Genomic DNA, 16779 nt, shown 5'->3' with positions numbered 1-16779 from the left:
GAGTCGAGCACCCGCTGACAGACGCCCAGACCGGAGAGCCGCTTAAATGACAAATGTTCTCCCGGTTTTAAACCTGACCATTTAACAGTGTGACGGCTCGTTATCATCCCCGGAGACGAGGGTTTGAAGGGTTTGGCAATCACAAACAGCCTCTGTTCAACCCCCCTCCTCCCCCCTCCTCCCTCCTCCTCCTCCTCCTTGCGTGTTCCTCTTCTCTCTCCCTTCTCCTCGTTCTCCTCCTCTTTCTCTCCCTCTTGTCCTCATGTTCTCTCATCCTCTCCTTCTCTTTCTCCTCTTTCTCCTCCTGCTCCTCCTCTTCTCCTGTTCTCAATGAGGCCTGGTCTGGCTGCAGGGTTTTCCCATTTAATTGAGGACATCTTCACCCCACTGGTAAACATGCGCTTCAGAACTTTCAAAGTTCACTCGCCAAAACTTTTTTTTCTCTCCCTCAAACGAATGGCCTCCACAAATTCCTGTGAAAGACAGGCAGCACTGCGAATCAGAATACATATTCCTAGTTTAACTGCAACAGAAACTTTGAATTAGAGTTGAAACAAGTTGTGTGTCTGTCCCAGGTGACATCATTTGATGAGAAAAAGATGAGTTTACGTAACATCAGCCCCCCCACCACCACCACCACCACCCGAACCAGGTGACCATTCTCTTCCTCTTCCTGACCTTGTTATTGTTTCCCTGTAACGACCCTGTGGTTCCGATTAAGATAACTGACAGCGTTGTTTGGATCTTCTCTAATTAGATAGCGTCCTGTTGTATGAGTCACCTCCACATCTGTAGCCATGTGGGAGCCAGGGTTCTGAAGAGGGCTCGGAGGGTCTGGATCACTGGAGGTCCACCTGTCTGCCACACCAACTCTACTACAGCTAGCCCTACTGTCCATACTATAGCAGGCCCTAAACTGCACATACTACAGATTTCCTAAACGGTCCATACCACAGCTAGCTAAGCACATGGTGAGTGCGTCATTGCAACACTATTAGATAACCCACATTTGTGTTTTGAGTCTTAGAAATGTGTGTGTCTGTGTGAACGCGTGTGTGTGAGGCTTTGGCGGAGGTGACCGGATGAGATGCTTTTCATTTGCTGATGAGGGCGGAGGAGAGGGCAGGCAGTAAAATGGAGACAGAGCTGCAGGCTGGATTTACACATGGTGATCGTGCCCATCTCCTGCCATCATTAGCTGATTAGGTGGCTGATGGTGGAGCACAACCTGGCCGCCAGAGAGACAGAGAGGGGTCCTACACCTCACAGCCCCTCTGTGTAATGGATGTTGTTGCTGTTTTTGTTGTGCTTTAATGAGGATGATTAGAGGTACTGACACAGCAAATTATGATAGTGGTGCTACTGGTCAAGATCTGGGTCCTTTTGTTGTACTGGCTGTTTATCAATGCGAAGAATGGCAAGAATGTACGTGTGTTCTTGAGAAGAACGTTGTAGATGAGAAGGGACGAAGAATGCAATGCAATGACTTCTGGAATACCAGATGCGTTGCCGCAGGCCAAGTCACCAACCCATGCATCCTCGATAAAAGGGGCGGATCAAGAACACAACCGGGCATTTTAAGCGTTCTTGTTCAACTGCATGTTTTGAAATTGGAACAGTACTTGACCATGGAAGATGACGCCAAACGAGTTCACAAGAACAAAAAAAGCTAAGAAAAGATTGATAAACGACCATTGAGTTTCAACTCATTTGGTTAAATATTTTTACTCAATATGTCTAAAGTTACCATTTCTAGAATTCAAATAACATTATATGGATCCCCTCAGAAAGGATGCAGTGAATGCTTTTTCAAAGTTAAAAACTGCACTTTAACTTCGTGATTAAATATGAGGTTTATCTCGATGTCGATGATTTGCAGTCTTGCACTGGTCCGGCTTCAGTCAAATCCTACTTTTAGAAGTTGCACCGTCATGTTTAAAAGTGATGAGATATCTCCCCCCAAGAACATCCATCTTGTTCCCCTCCTGGAGGGCTCCTTCCTGTGCTCAGGCTGATTTAAAACCAGCCGGGTCAAAACTCAGCACTTCCTGTGAGAAAGGGAAGTGAGTGGAGGCACACAGGACACACAGGAACAGGATAAGCAGCATTGGATAGGCTGTGTGTGTGTGTGTGTGTGTGTGTGTGTGTGTGTGTGTGTGTGTGTGTGTGTGTGTGATGGACACAGAGAGAAAGATAGAAGAGAGACAGAGAAAGACAGACATAGATAGAAAGAGTCTAAAAGTCCAGAATTTATCTATCCATCTTTCCGTCTTTTCTTATGACTGCACTATATTTTGATTGATGTCATACAACCTAGTCTACTGCTATCTTCTCATCATCGCAAATTCATAACCAGTTCCATCTGTTCAAAGCATTTATCTATGACTGCTCATCCATTATCATAGAACAAGTGTGTTTAACAAAAATACAAATAAAACATCCTTACGAGACGCCTCCATTTTGAATGGCTTTCTTCCTTCCTCGTCTCCTTGTCTCTGTGGTGGAGCAGAAGTAAAGCCTTAGTGCTCCCCTGCTTGCTGCTATTATCTGCTTTATTGAACACAGTGTCCTGCTTCCATAGGCATTTACATAAACATGGAAGAGGAGACATTAAAGAAAGAGCAAATGACTCATGAATCGGTTGGTTCCACGAATCGGAGGCCCCTCTCCTCCCCTGTCCTCCTTCTTATTTTCCCTCCTCCTCTTGTTCTCCTCCTTATCTGCTCTCCTTCTGTTGTGCTCCTTATCCCCTCTCTTCCCATCACCCCCCTCTTCCTCACACCTTGCTGTATAGCATATACTCTTCCCTCACTTCCTCTCTCCCGCTCCCTCCTCCTGCATTCTCCTCTCCTCCTCTCTTCCACCACCTCTACCTCTGCATTGCAAACTCTTACATTAAACTCTTACATTAAATTGTGATAGATGAAGAACGGAGGCCACTCATACAAATCAATGGCTTTAGTGTATGTGCCATTAGCCTGAGAGATGCAGGCAGCGGTCAGCCTCATAAATCACAGCGTGATCGGCCTGTCTAGCGTCCCGCGCGCAACTGCACCGCTGCATGCATTACACACCCACACCCCGCTTAGAACACACACACACACACACATACATACATGCCCTCACGTACATTTTCGTAGCCAAATGCTGAGACGAATCGGAGATAATGGTCTGGGGTTCAGTTGGGTTTGTGTCAGTCACGTTAAGTCCAACTTGCGGTATTCATGTGTGGCATCTTTCCTCAATGGTCCAATAGAGAGGGATCCTGGATCGCATGTGACCTCCAGTCACCACCACAACCACCACAACAAGGGCTTGGTAACACCAGCTTGAGTCAGATTAGCTTCTGTCTGCAAGGAGCACTGTTTCAGCAACTAAACAACATGTGTATACGATATCCATAGCAGGGTTCGCTCCATTCCAACCCTCAATTAATCAAGATCCAACATCTCTGGTCCAGCCAGGGCAGCTAGGGGCTCCATGTCAATAGCATGATCAGAGAAGCAGCCATGCAGAAACCCTGAGAGGCACCAGTCAATACCAGCATCTCTCCCCACGTGTCCTCCTCCTCTGCTGGAACAGGAGCCATCCTCACCACGCTCCTGGGTGCAGAGGCCTCAGGAAGCTGGAGGAGATGGTGGAGGAGGACACCATGAAGGTAGATCAACAGAGCTCATGTTCTAACCCAGTGTACTGTTACAGTCTGAGGACACAAGTAACTACTGGGTCATTGTGAAGGTCGTATCATCAAGAATATGCTTGTAAATGTGACGTTCCTGTTACATGGCAGACAATGTCTGACAAACCAACCAAACTATCTCTGACTTATCTGGCCTTGCCATGTATGACCTTAAGACGATCACTGATCTTGTCAACATCTGGACCTGGGCACAAGAGGTCCCATATTTTGATACCTGGGAACAAGAAGTTACACATTCTGATAGCTGTCGTCAGAATTATACAAAATGAAATTTGATTCGTAATTGGTGGTCTGTTGTCGGTAATTACCAACAATTGTAAGAATGTTCTTAGACGTGTTTAGCAGTCAAATTGAAGATCTCCAGATTGAATGATATTTTCTTATATGATTGTTTGAGAGAAAATGTTGTTGAACATTGAGATGAGAGTGAAACCCTCTGATCAAACAACTTTTTCTACTCTCCTTTTAAGTATTTTCATCTCTTTCATCAATTTATCGAAAATAATATGTTTATTTTTGCCAGTATAAATACATTTGAAAAACCCAGACTGTGCAGAATACGAAGCCAAGGACATCCGCAGGGAGATTCAGCGTGTTTGATGTAAAGAAATTAAAAATAATTATCTTTTTCTAAACAAAGCAGCCCCCATACTCCCCCTCAGTTTTTAGGATTCTTTACACCACAGACAAGTAACAATGCCAAGTAACAATTATAATGATTAATCTTGTTCTGTGAAAATAACCTGTCACCCAAGTCTTATACAGTACATCTGCTTCTCAGTAATGTGATCTCCAGACCTGCAGATGCTGACGCTCATGTTTTGTTTTAGCTCTAAAAATCAAGGAGCTTCTGTAGTACAGTCAGAACTTCGCTAGGCCTCCGTTTTATAGAAACATAAAGAGTGGCCAGCCAGTTATGAAACCTGCAGACCAGGGGCTTAGATCCACTGTTCTCTGAGGTTCTGTCGAGACTTCAGTTTACCAAGATAATGTGGGTTGGAGGCAGAAGGCACCTGGGTTAAAATCACATCTTTTGACATTCGTACTCAAGACTCTCAAAGTTCATCTTTCTGTCTTTCTCTCCCTCTGTCGCACTTCCTCTCTCTTTCTCTGTGGTTGTAATACAGAGTCACTGGCACCAGAGGCGTCATCAGCCGATTAGGCAGAGCAGGGACAGGGCGAGAGGGCAGAGAGGAGAGGTGAAGAAAGGAGAACGGGGAGAGGATGCAAGGAGAGAAGGAGGGAGAGGAGTGAGGGAAGTCCCAGATGAAGGAGAAGGATGAGTAGAAGAGAGGGAGAGAGCCTGTCAAGGGGAGGATGAGGGCAGGACCTCTGAACCACAGTCAGAGGAGGTGTGTCATTCATAGAGACTGTGTGCTCTGTGAGGGACAGCAAGAAAAGAGACAGAAAGACAGAAAGAGAAAAAGAGAGAAAGAGAATGAGAAACTTGTCCTGCTCATGACGTTCTCCTCCACCTGCTTCCCCCTCCCTGCACTCCCCTCTTCTCCTCTTCTCTCCTTGTTTTGCTTTTATCCTTTTAGTCTTGAAGCAGTTTAATGAGGCTGTGCTGAGGGGCTCTCTCTCCCTGCCCTTAAATCAGTAATTGGTTTCACTGCTCAGGCTGTCAGGAAATTAACACATCACACAGTGACAGCTGTTCATTTTTTTACCACTGTATTTGTCATGTGAATGGCCACTGATTTGCCAGGGAGCATAACAAATGAGTGGTCTGTAATCAAGGGGCCACTCTCTGGTGTGAAACCAACATGCCTTCCTCTACTCTCTTCCCTCCTCTCACTAACAGAAGGACTATGTATGTGTGCATGTGTGTGGGTGTGTTTGTGTGCGAGAGCGAGAGCGCACACACGTGAGTTCTCATGAGCGTGTGTGTGTGTTTGGTGGCAAAAGCACGTGTGTGTGCGCATGTATGTGATTGTGAATGTGTGTCATTGTAAGCATTTGTACGGGTCTACGTGCATATTTTACGGGTGCGAGCATGCCAAGGGCAAAGGTTTTTCAAACTGACGGAAGAGATTGTTTGTTTGTTTACATCGGAGCTGTCATCATGCTTGTTTGCCATCACGCTCATTACATCTTGTCACTATGGACTGAGTCTTTTGCTCTGAGCAATATGATGGCTGTCCAATTAGCACAGAGGGACTGACATTATATACTGCATGCTCCTGTGGTGCACAACCTGGATAGTGAATGGATGGACAAATTCAGTAGTCCTCCTCCTCGTCCAATATTTATAATGGGTCCTCAATGTGTTTGTTTACCATTGGTTCTATGTAACTCCACTACTTCCTGTTGATGGATTACGGCAGTATTGATCGGCTCATTGTGGTGCCACTGATAACCACAGGACCATTAAAACTAATTATATCAGATGGAGCATTGGGTCAACTCAAGGTTATGGACAAACGATTCCTTTTGAAAAGTAACTTTACTTGTCTGACATTTATGCCACTCTCCTGGTAAATGAGGGAGAGTAGCACGGTTTCTTGTGTATCAATCCATTATACAGATGACACATATGGCTCCAGTCAATATGCATATGTTAAGGAGGCAGAAAATTTAGTTTCTAGGTCTTTTTTTTGTAGAACAAAAGTTGTGATGAGAAAGAGAGCGGTCTATAGAGAAAGACAGAGAGAGAGAGAGAAGAAGCGAGGGAGAAAGAGAAAAAGTCCGGACATCTATAAATCCCTCAAAAACTACAGCAGGATATAATAGCCCAATTAACCTTTTTCATCCTCCTACTCGTCAGCAGAATCACCATCCACTTTTTTTATGAAATGAACTTCACAGATTCTCACTTCTCACCTCCCAGCCTCCATCTGAGGATCACAGATCACAGCCCTCCAGCCCACAAGCCCTCACACTGCTGGGTTCTCCACAGGTTTTAGCCCACTGATGTGATTTTCTAATGTTCTTCTTCCTGCTTCTCCTCCATCTTATTTGTCTTTTTTTTCCAGAGTTTCGAGCGAAGAGGAAGGTCACTAGGCTGCATACGCTGCAGTGATAGTGTTGAGGGTCATGGGTCAGGGGGTTCAGGGACAGTCCTGCAATTGTAAATAATAGGCATTCTTGGAAGCCTAGAGGTGGGGTGGGGGTTAAGATTGTAAGTGGGCAGAGTGGTGGTTTTGCAATCTAATACAGTCTAGCTCAGACCAGTCCTCACATGTACACACACACAACACATGACACACACACATGGGGCACTTGACCTTCCTCAACCTGTCCCCTAGCAATTGTGGCCACACGACTCGGTGAGTATATTTCTCCTGGTTCACATGAAAGGTCACCAGGCCACATCATTATCCATGTCCCGTAGACTCCTATTGAAAACTTCCTCTGGTGCAGTAACATACTTCACGTCCATTCTACTATACTGCTTGGACTTCTCTTTGAATACAGAAGGAAATACAACAGCTCGTTAAGCTCTTATCAAGCACATGTTAACACATTCCCTGCTCTCTGTACACAGGGAAACTAACATTGGTTGTTTTGTTTTGATTTCTGTGATTCACACATATTTTATAAGAACCGTCTAGTCATTTAGTATTTATCTATGAGTACGTATGTGTGTGGTTGTGTGTCTTTGTTTGAGGAAAGTACTGTTTAAAAAAAACCACTATCAAGTTTTATCGGTTACAATTCAACCTTGGGATGCTGAGGCACCTCTCACTCGGAATTTCAACCTGGGACATCTTGATCTTCAGTCTTTCCCACTTTCTATACCCATCCATTCCATGTCGTCAGAGAAGCAAGAAAGAGATTCTGACAGGCTTGTGTTCAGTGAATATGATGTCAACTTACATTACTCTAGTAGTTCCGTTTATAACATGTGCCAATGCAAGGACAAACAAATAACAAATGAAAAAAAGCTGCCACTGCAAATGTATCTGTCTTCTCTAAACTGTTCCCTCAGGTCACAGCTGTGTGCGGTAGGTGTGTGGACCTCACTCTATCTACTGTCAGCAAGTAGGAAGAGAATATTTGGCCCTAACATAAGTGTGTGTGGGTGTGTGTGTGACACCCTGAGGGTACAAACACAGTTACACAGAGGGGAGAGAAGGAGAGAGAGAGAGAAAAAAAACCCACCCGTGTGATATTTCTTGATTTTGACAAGCGCCCTGCCAAGGTGAAATGGTATCTGATGTACATCTGTGAAGTGCCTCTCTCTCTTTCTCTCTCTCTCTCTCTCTCTCTCTCCCGCAGCCTCGTACGCAGAGTTAGTGCTGTTTTCAACCTCATTTCTTTTCAAATGTGGCGAAGGGCTGAGAGGAGGTGGCTTTGTGGGCCCTACCGTGTTTGGAGAGATTGAACTGCCTCTCTCCATTATTGTAAACATCATCCCGGCGACAGGACTGCCGCTTGCTGTGGCGTTGGACAGGGTTGTCTGGGATAGATGTGCTATAACAGATCCATTAAGGCCCAAACTATTTTTGATTTACATGTTTAGACTTTTTAAAACTGTCACATCCACTGCCATTCCAGCCCAGACAGCTGGGGCTGTGTTGTTGAAGGAAAAGAGCAGTGTTTCCTGCTTTTTTTCTTCCCCTCTTTCGTCACCTTCCCTCCATCCTAATCTCTCTTCATCCCTCTTTCTCTCTCTCTTTCTCTTCGTCTCTCGCTCCTTTCCTCTCTGTCTCCATTTCCCTCCCTCTATGTCTCGCCTCTCTCCCTCACTTCCTCTGTCTCTCTCTCCTTCTCTTCCTCATTTCCTGTCTTTCTGCATCCCTCCCTCCTTCTCCTTCTCATCTTGGAGACAGGAAGGTTTCTCTCTTTCAGAGCAGAGCAAATAGCACCAGGCAACCTCTGCAGCTCTGTAAACAACACTCCTCCAATCGTGAGCGGCCATGTCTACCTCATTACGCCGTATGCAGCACTTAATGACCTAACGTCAGCACCGGCTGACATCATCTGTCACAGACGCAATTAATTCTATCCAACCCATGGATCGTGGCAGACCATTTAAAGTTTTTAAATCCTACTGTAATTTACATGAAAAAATGCATGTGACACAAATACAGACACATGGTAGGAAGACAAAACAGGAACTCTCATTATGAGAGTAAAATAAAGAAAGTGAGAAAAGCAGAGGTCTAATAGAGGTCTTTGTCTTAGTAATTAAAGACAGATCACATGGCTTTAAAAACACTTGGATAGAATCCTCAACCAACTCCGTCTCTCTCTCTCCTCATTCCATCTCCCCTCCTCTCTCTTTTCTAACTCCATCTCCCCTCCTCTTTCTCTTCTAACTCCATCTCCCCTCCTCTCTCTCTTCTAACTCCATCTCCCCTCATCTCTCTTTTCTAAGTCCATCTCCCCTCCTCTCTCTCTTCTAACTCCATCTCCCCTCCTCTCTCTCTTCTAACTCCATCTCCCCTCCTCTCTCTCTTCTAACTCCATCTCCCCTCCTCTCTCTCTTCTAACTCCATCTCCCCTCCTCTCTCTCTTCTAACTCCATCTCACCTCCTCTCTCTCTTCTAACTCCATCTCCCCTCATCTCTCTTTTCTAAGTCCATCTCCCCTCCTCTCTCTCTTCTAACTCCATCTCCCCTCATCTCTCTTTTCTAAGTCCATCTCCCCTCCTCTCTCTTTTCTAAGTCCATCTCCCCTCATCTCTCTTTTCTAAGTCCATCTCACCTCCTCTCTCTTTTCTAAGTCCATCTCCCCTCATCTCTCTTTTCTAAGTCCATCTCCCCTCCTCTCTCTTTTCTAAGTCCATCTCCCCTCCTCTCTCTTTTCTAAGTCCATCTCCCCTCATCTCTCTTTTCTAAGTCCATCTCCCCTCCTCTCTCTTTTCTAAGTCCATCTCCCCTCCTCTCTCTTTTCTAAGTCCATCTCCCCTCCTCTCTCTTTTCTAAGTCCATCTCCCCTCCTCTCTCTTTTCTAAGTCCATCTCCCCTCCTCTCTCTTTTCTAAGTCCATCTCCCCTCCTCTCTCTTTTCTAAGTCCATCTCCCCTCATCTCTCTTTTCTAAGTCCATCTCCCCTCCTCTCTCTTTTCTAAGTCCATCTCCCCTCATCTCTCTTTTCTAAGTCCATCTCCCCTCCTCTCTCTTTTCTAAGTCCATCTCCCCTCATCTCTCTTTCTAAGTCCATCTCCCCTCCTCTCTCTTTTCTAAGTCCATCTCCCCTCCTCTCTCTTTTCTAAGTCCATCTCCCCTCATCTCTCTTTCTAAGTCCATCTCCCCTCCTCTCTCTTTTCTAAGTCCATCTCTTTGTCTTTCAACTCTACCCCTCTGTCTTCTTCTCCCCTGTCTGTTCACATGTTGTCGTGCTGAATCCATGTTGACTTAAAGTCATACCCAAGATAGTATACTCCTAAAACACAAGCTAAGAAGGAACACACTACAAAAAACACGCTAAGAAAAAACAACACATGCCACTTAATATACCAAGGCTATTGCTTTTTTTTCTATCATATTAATGTCTGTTTTATGGAACAATTGATTGTGTCCTGCACTGTCAAGCTTCCCTTCTTCAACTCCCTCACTTCTCCTCCCGCCTCTGGTCTTGCTGGGAGCTCTTACTTCATCTGCACTCGCTGGGATTTTATGAATCACAGCAATTTCATAAAAGTCCCATTATGTGTGAATTTACTGATGTTATGTCTTACATGCTGCAAATATCTCTTACAGGTGTGTCGCCATTGGCCAGAGCCGTAAAGAATGGAGCTGTGTGTGGAGGGGTGGTGTCATGTATGCTCTGCATGGCAGTGTGCTTCCTTTTATAGCTGTGTCCTGACACTCCAGACACTTAGAAGTGTCTTACAGACACTTAGAAGTGTCTTACAGACACTTATTAATGCTTTATGAACTGACTGTTTTTACCAGCGATTTTTATAGACATTTATATCACCTTTGTGTCATATAGTTTAAGTATGCCTTTTTTCTGTGGAGGGACTAAATGTATAACAATGCAAAATATTAATAAAATGCTGTATGTTTTGGACGCTTTTTTATCTGCATAATATTCATCCTGAAATTATCCTTAAGCTAATGTGTCATACTATCACATGGCATTGTTAACTGGTTAACATAAGTGTGTGAGTTATTTGTAAATTGACTAGTTAATTATGTTTGTATATATACATATATATATATATATATGTATATATATAACAAAAAAGAAGGAAAAAAAAAATCCACCTAATAAACTTGAAATGCATATTATGTGGATTATTACTGCATCTCAGAAAATCTATCATTGTTCTCTTTTTGGCTAAATAAGAGTATATTAAACCATTCATCAAGTGTGGAGGGGCTGGTGACGTGGGTTCCTGCTCCCCATTCATCATGATTATGGCAGCATCAGGCCCACTCTGTGTCTCTGAGGCTCCTATCACAACCCGCAGCATCTCTCAAGATTCACATTTGACTTGATCATGGACTATGTGTATGGTAACCTCTATTTAAGACTCAGCTGACATCAATGTATCTCTAATTATATTTAGTCTTTTTTTTTGTCCTATGTTTTTTTTTTAACTTTAAAATACGTGTGAAGTTAAGTTACAACAAAAAAGGCATTTCGTCAGTCTCCGGCCAGTTCAAACCAGCATCTCTAAGTCTGCTTGTTGTTGCGTCATGTTGTGTAAGACATTCTGTCTTAAAAAGAGATTAGCCTTAACTCTCTCCCCAGTCTGGGACAGGACAGCTGCTAATTAGAAAGACGTGATTAAAGCCTGTTGTCTTCTGTTTATCTGACCCAATCTCCATTTGGGTGCAGAAATGTCTGCCTTCCTTCTTACCTATATGGCTGCAAAGATCATCTATTATCCAGTAAGATGCCGATTTATACTAGAGGAGATCTGGGATTGATCTGGCTTTTACCTCCTGGAAAGTATATATTTCATTACATTTTATTTATTTAAGATGTATAAATCTGTGTGGCTGATGTCTGTGTATATTCTTACAATCCTGCCTGACAAGATACTGTATTTTGAGCAGTGCAGTGAACCATGCCACAGTATCGGTCAATCTCTTTCGTATACACTACAGTGAGTGTGACAAACAAACATCTCATCTCTGCACCTCACACTGATACTGCGGAGACATCTTCAATCTCAGATGCAAAATTAACCTCTGTTTAATACTGGAGTGTCTAGGCAGAGAGGGAGGGAGTGAGGGAGGGAGGAGGAGAGGGAGGGAGAGAAAGGAGGAGGGTAGAAGGAAAGATGGAGCAGGGATGAGATGATGGGAGGGGAGAAGGAAGGGATGGAGGAGGAGGTGGGGAGGACGTGAGCGGCGGAGGGAGTCGATGACAATACCAGAGTTCAAATCCTGTGTGTCGTTCAATTATGTTTCCTTGTTTTGTCTGTCCTTGAAGGCAAGTCCTCAGTCTCCAGGCTGCTCTGCGTTACCCCCCTCAGTAATGAATGGGAATGACACATAACGCAGCAGTTACAACGCCGGCAACTTCTGTGTGTGTGTGTGTGTACGTGTGTGATTACAAGACAGTGAGTGTGTGGAACCTACAGTATGCATATCTCTGGATGAGAGTGAACAATGCCTTGCCGTCTGTTGGGCAAAAATGACTTTCTTTTTGATGAAAATGCTGCTGGGGTTGCCAGTGTGTAAAGGAGGATTTGAAATTGTCTGCAGCTGATTGTGATTGCCAAGCGGCAGCAAGGTCCATTATATCACTGAATCTTTGTTAAGCAGCCCTTGAGACCGTCTGACAGCATAATTAATCTTACCATATGAACAAAGGAACCAACTCAATAGTACTGAGCACGCTTATTAAAAACACTAAACACACGCACCCTCCTCCTCCACACCTCCCCACCAGCAACAACCCCCCTCTCACTCTCCCCTGATTTTAAAGGACAGACACTTTTGAATGGTAGGAAAGACAGTGTCATTATCTTTTTTCATTTTTTTCATTTAGAGGTGAAACAATTTGAGTGTGTGTGTGTTGGGAGGAGGGAGGGTGTGACAGAATGATAAATCATTAAACGTGACAATGAAAGATATTGAACAATAAAACTAGAGGATGATATAGCGGAGCAAATTGTTTTAATTACGAATTTTAAATAACCACAAATCATTTGTTGTTTGAATATTCATTCGAAATTGAAAAAGAAGATAATGAGATGATGCTAGATTGTGTATTTCCTTTCACGCCATTTACATAGTAAATATATCTACACTTTTGAGAGGAAGGTTTGGATGTAGATTTGACATTTTCGCTTACATTTCAAATGTGTAGCGCGAACTGTTAGACATACATATTTTAATCTACTCTTTTGAATGCCTTGACATACACACACAAACACACACACACACACACACACACATAAACACATACTCACTGACAACCTGGTTCACAGAGAGACGAGACCCACCACTTGCTCTGTCAGGACCCCTAAACACTGCTGCTCTGTGGGGTTGGAGTAGGCCAACCTGGGGCACACGGAGGGAGGTCAGGGCTAATTTAGCTGAAACACAAGCTCGGAAGAACACACAAACACACACATACACACACAGAGGCTTGGGTAGATCAGCCTCACATCCACAAAATCATTTTAATACATTCCCTGCGCTACTTGTGAATATTAATAAATTATTAATTATTAATTTTGCCTTTGGCATGGCAAGATATACTAGTTTTAATTAGTGTACTGTACTCCTTTACAATTAAAAAATTATTGATGTCCATATATACGGGCGTTTGCTGTGATGGTCTTTCTAGTTGTCAACAGCGGTACCAGCCACATGCAACACTCTTTTTTGTCCACTGTGCATGAATGTGCTTGGTTTATGTATGTGTGTATGCCTGTTTATGTGTGTGTATGTTTGTGTATGTGTGTGTGTTTATATCTATATATTGGGTGTAAAGTCATCTACAATGATTTAGATGATCAACAACATAAACCAATAATGATATGGTTTTTCAGGATGGACTGTAGGGATGAGAAGAAAATGGATTCTGTTTGTGGTCCACAGCGTCCATCAGATCATGGTGCTGCGCACAACCAGGACCACCAGGGAGCAGGGGCATGGTTCACCTCCTGACTGAGCTTCTAGAAGAAGGATCTACTGAACCTGCAGGCCATATTCTGGCTAGTGGTGAGCACCTGATCAACTAAACAGTGGGGTTCTATCTAGAAAGTGTTTGAGCGTGTGTGAGAGTGTGTGTGTGAGAGTATGTGTGTGTGTGTGTCTGCCCGGTGCGTGTCTCCCTGTGTCCCTCTCTGCATGGTAGAGTGGCAGATGGAAGTGTGAGAAGCAGGAAATCTGCTCCTGTCCGTGTCAGTTCTGCTCCACAGACCTCTGATAACTGAATAATAATACAGATAGTGTGTCCTTTTCCTCTCTTTCCCCAACCCCACCCTCTCTTTCTCTCTGTCTACCTCTCTCTTTCTCACTCTTTCTGTCTCTTTCTCTCTCTTTATCTCTGTATGTTACTCTCTCTCTCTCTCGCCCTCTCTGGGGTGCACTGTTGGAGAAAGTCGGTTTGATAGTTGGTAATGTATAGTTTATAGTAGAGACTTTGGTAATAGCTTACCCAAGTTTGAGTTACACTGCCGATCTTACAGATTGGCAGAGGTTTTTGAAGGTGAGGACATGCCTCTAGTTTCTCAGTTTCTCCTTATCTCCCCTCCCCTAATACTCATACTCGTCTCTCTCTCTCTCTCTCTCTCTCTCTCTCTCTCTCTCTCTCTCTCTCTCTCTCTCTCTCTCTCTCTCTCTCTCTCTCTCTCTCTCTCTCTCTCTCTCTCTCTCTCTCTCTCTGTCGCTCTGTCTCTCTTCTTCTCTTCGGTGACTGACTACCTTCACATGTAAATTCAAATGCAGTACTTCTCCCCTGAGAGAAGACAGAAAGCAGCAAAGAGAAAAAAAATGAGGGATTTATGACACGGGCATGTCAAGGGAAAAAAAAACGAACTTCAGAAGGCCAGCTAATGGAGTTGGCATGAGATTTGAGGGTTTAATATTGCATGCGGTTGGGTTTTTGTGCAATTGACCAACATGACATGCCTAACTGTATAAATGGGCGGCTTTATGATGATAAGATCGCTGGCTAATAAGATATTTATGTGACACGCTGACGGATCCGTCTCCTCGCCGCCCTCGTCACGCCTCGCCAACCCGGTGAGGATCAAACGCAAATTCTCCAAATGGGGTCGTTAAATGGAGAGGAAATTTAATAAATTAATATTTTGGGTGAGAAACTGAAAGGAAGAAGTTAAGTCCTGACAAATATTTTGGAGTGAGAGCAGCAGAGCGTCTAAATCTGATTTCTGTTTCATCCCCCCTCTCCTTCACTCCCCCACCCCGCTCCCCCACCCTCCCCACTACATATATTCAGTGGGCTCCCACATTTACAGTGAAAGTGATTCTCCTGCCAGGTTCTGAGGAGGAGGGTTTCTGTCTAGTTTGTCAACACTGTCGGCAGCAAATACAATACTTCCCAATGTACAGTCCTCCCTTACAAACATTCTCAACCGTAGAAATATCTGGAGGGTCCAATTAACGGCAGGCATCGAGAGGCAGCATCTTGGTGGCTTTCTTTCTGTCATGAGCGTTTCTTCGTCAGCGACGGCCGACGGACGTTGGCGTGGTGATGCCTGTCAGGGTACTCATGGTGTCTGTAACCGTGACACGTGTGATGGGAGGCACGTTTTTTACTCCCCACACGCATGTCACCATAGCGAGCTGGGCCCATGCTAATTAGCCTAATGCTGCTAATGAAGGCCCTGACATGCTAACAACATGATCGAGGACAGCTGCTCCACACATCCACCCATATAAACACACACACACACAGAGTAGACAGTTAGAACACTCACAGTTTTTACTTTTACCCGTATGCAGTAAACACGTCATGACTGCTCTCAGTGTGACAGGGTAAGGCAAGGCATTGCAAACGTTCATTACAAGTGCATGCATTTTCCATGCATGCAGAAGTAAGGAGAACAGGCTGGACGTACACACAGCCAGACAGTCCAGCTCTATCTGAACACAAGCAGTGTCACATGGTGCCACACAGCCAGTCCAGATCTGCTTCCTGTTGTCTCACCAGCCAGGGGCCCTCAGTTGTATCTGTTGATTAACCTGTGAGCTGACATAGGGCTGGATGAAGAACCAGCTCAACCTTTCCAGCACAGCCGTTTCACCTGTACACTCGTTGGATCATACAATCAGCTTCACCCCTGATGCACTGGGGCCAGCTTGGTGAAAGGCACCTGCCCCCCCACATTCTCCCCCTCCTCAACCCCCCCCCCCCCCCCCCGACCCCCCTGCCCCCCCTCCAGTATACATCTCAGGGGAGCGCCTGTGCTCTATATTTATTATCCAGGGTGGCACTGTTGATAGATGAGATACCTGCTCAATTACAAGGGCACAACATTGCCTTTCCAAGCTGATAGGGTGAAAAACTGGCTTCTCTCCTTTCTTCTCTTTTCTCTTCTCAATTTTCCCCTCCCCAAAACAAGTTGATGTATTGGTATGGAGACATCTCTCTGAAAGCCTTTACTTGCCTCGGAAAAAAAGTGCAACGGAGGTCATGACCAACATGACTTGATTCACGTCACCTTTAAAACATAAACATTGGGATTTGATCCATTCCAACACGTGTCAAGCACATGATATTACGTGAAACGATTGAGCATAACACTACACATTTCTATGCAGAAAAAACAAAACTGCAACAAAAGCAAGTGAGGTCTTCCAATAATCTTTCCTCCGATTATTGCCAGTGAGACGGCCCTTCTGAACAATAAAACAGAAATACCCAAATTTACTCAAAATGGCTTTTTTGACTCGGAGGTTGGGAGGGGGACACGACAAACAAACAACAAGACAGACAACAAGATGATATTAAAAGCATCTCTTTTCCACGAAGGTAACCCAGCCAAAGACCTGGGCATTAATCTTTATTCTGCTGAGATTTGTGAAAGCAGAGATTGAGAGGGGGCCGATGATGCAGGCTGTTCCGAGGCGGACATCTTGAAGCGTGATGTTGAGCTATGTTCCTGGTCGAGCAGGAGAGGCATCGACATATAAAATGGTTGTAAATTTGCATTAGGTTCAATCCATCATAGCTGTGCAGGGAGCTGGAGTGGGG

At 44.5% G+C, this 16779-nt stretch overlaps 1 long non-coding RNA gene across 1 annotated transcript in view; it reads left to right on the top strand.

Moving 5' to 3' along the window:
• Positions 1–10655, top strand: part of LOC134028486 (uncharacterized) — a 51249-nt gene extending 40594 nt beyond the window's left edge. The window contains exon 4 of the long non-coding RNA XR_009931531.1: positions 10350–10655. This is a non-coding gene — a long non-coding RNA (uncharacterized LOC134028486). The remainder of the gene's footprint in view (positions 1–10349) is intronic.
• The last annotated feature ends 6124 nt before the right edge of the window (positions 10656–16779 follow it).

The sequence above is a fragment of the Osmerus eperlanus genome, chromosome 10 (genome assembly GCF_963692335.1).
Source record: "Osmerus eperlanus chromosome 10, fOsmEpe2.1, whole genome shotgun sequence".
Taxonomy (NCBI): Eukaryota; Metazoa; Chordata; class Actinopteri; order Osmeriformes; family Osmeridae; genus Osmerus; species Osmerus eperlanus.
This window is presented reverse-complemented; position numbering and strand designations above follow the sequence as displayed.